Raw genomic sequence first — 2552 nt, forward strand, 5'->3', positions numbered from 1 at the left:
GCATGGACGCATTCGTGCAAGTATGAGCCAAAACAGTACGAACAAGTCAGACGTGAATTCGAAATTTGCCATATTGTGCAGATCTCGGAAGCTCGATTTATTGAGAAAAAAAATACAAGTGAAGTGCGAAGTATTAGCATCTCCCTTCTAAAAGAACTTATTTTTCAAGATAATTATTACGACTTCGTGTTTAACTCGAATGTTCACGAAACTGTGCATCATACGTAAAGACAGACTTTTTGCGACTGTTATCTATTGTGATCGTTTGAGAGATCTTTGCAGAAATGACGACAGCGTCGTCATTTCTACACGTATTAGCAAATCTAGCATTGCTGACAAATGCCTTCGATCTTTGTGGGCTACTGTAGCACTGCTACTACTCGAGTTGGAGCATGCGGTACACGGTTAGCAACACGTTGTTGTGGCGTACTTAGCGGATCAGCACAAATGGTTGGGATTGTATACTGCCGTGTCGGCTTGGTTGATGAAGTCAATCGCGGTGTATGGCTGCGGGCACCTCTACAATCGTAGTTTTTATCGCCACGATCATTCTTTCTCGTACTGTACGTGACTAAAGTATATGTCGAAGTGGCATTGCTTTCCAGCCCACATAATTTACCTCTAGTAGATCGCTATCAAACTTCCTAATCTCAATATCAAATTATTAATTCCACCAGCATGTAGCTAACTAGGCTGTGCAGAGGTCTAGCTATTCGGGACGCATTTTTATCAAAAAAAAAAAAAAAAAAAAAACCGATGCTATGCTCATAGCCAGCTGCTATTAGGCGCGTTTGAATCCGATTATGATCATCAACTGAACGTCCAAGATCAACTTTACTTGAATGTTCTTTTCAAAAACCCTCTATCAATTCATTTACTGATGCGCTCCATCACTATGAGGTTCACGTGGCGATTGATAGACAAATTAAACTAAAGCAGTTGGACCACTATTCGCGACATTATCCCGCAGCGTGAGTGGTATCCCTCAAGTTACCAGAGATCTGTAGGCTGGTACTGCTTTGCTGATCCTTCGGATTTGTAAGAAGTTATCCGTAAGCGAAAATTCACATCCGGTTATATTTTGGGCTCAGATTATAAGTAGTTAGAGTAGTGTTGGGCCAGCATCGTAAAACTCCGGATATAAAATGCAGAGAATTAACTAGTACATGTAGCAGCACAAAAAAATTAGAAGGAGCAATGGCAGGATAGTCTAGCATCAACGACAAGCTGTTACCCTGTGCCTTTAGGCTGTTATTTGCTTCTGCAAATTCTGTTGGCCTTCATGAAGCTGAAGATTAAAGTAGAAAGTAGTATCCATTGCGGTATCGAGTCACCCATCTCCAATGCGGTTACTAATCTCTACAATCGGGGTTGTTAGCCTCGCAAAAACATCAAAAACATACGCGGTTTGGAGGAACTAAGAGTCCACGGCTCTTCAAGAGATTTGCACATGTGTTTCAAAGTCGGAGTATTGACAATATACCTGTTCTACCTGAGTAATAAGCCGCCCACGCTTTTATAAAACCCGTTTTCGTCGTATTCCACTCTGCAAAAGTAATTTGAGAGTATGGCCATCTTGGTTTCGCTCGAAATTTAAGAGAAAAATGCGTATTATGAGGTCAAATCGCCGATGCGCTTGATAATTTTCCTTTTTCATGGTGGTAACGCTTTCACAGGCCCGAGCTCGTCGACTTTACAGCACGTCAAGCCGACATAGTAGTATGCAGTCGTTACCTTTTTGCTGCTCTGCGAAGTGTAAGTACAACAGAACAATGTGCTGCAAGCCCGAACCGTATGATACCAATTCAAGTAGTTGCATGCAAAAATCGATGTCATTTGTCAGCATCACCGGACTAACATGTAGCTGGAAAAAAATGAGGAAACAACTACGGTACGATAACTTCACCCAGGACCTCTGTCAAAAAGAACTTAATGGTTCCACAAGTTATGAAGTTTGTTGTCCTATACCAAGCTTAAGTACAAGATTCAAGTAGATACCATTATCTACTACGCTTCAACCCATCCTGGCCATCGCGCATGTAAACCTGCAGTTTCGTCGAGACGTGGAAGCAGTAAACACTTGTAGTTTGGACTTCGTAACTACCACATCGAAGTAACTTTGTTACAGTAAACTGGTAGCTGCAAAAATAGATAGATGAGTACGAGCGACGGCAGAAGAGCATGTGAATTACGAAAAAAAAATACTAAGTTATCCAATAATTCTGCCAAGTGCTGGCAAGCTAACATTAGTATAGAGAACACTATTTGGAGCGAGTACAACTTTTCTTAGGGGTATCTCCAATATAAAGCGCGCGACATTCATTAATGTCGTTATAGAGTAAACCACCCCAAGGTTCCGCTATTATATATGCCGTCCAACTACCAACGGATTCACAGATATTATATCCGTGAGTGATAATGTAACGTTGTTTCCAGTCCTGGAAACATCTCAGTCCACGAGCTTCCGAGATCTGCACAATATGGCAAATTTCGAATTCACGTCTGACTTGTTCGTACTGTTTTGGCTCATACTTGCACGAATGCGTCCATGC

This window comes from Phytophthora parasitica, assembly GCF_000247585.1.
Source record: "Phytophthora parasitica INRA-310 unplaced genomic scaffold supercont2.10, whole genome shotgun sequence".
In the NCBI taxonomy this organism is placed as follows: Eukaryota; Oomycota; class Peronosporomycetes; order Peronosporales; family Peronosporaceae; genus Phytophthora; species Phytophthora nicotianae.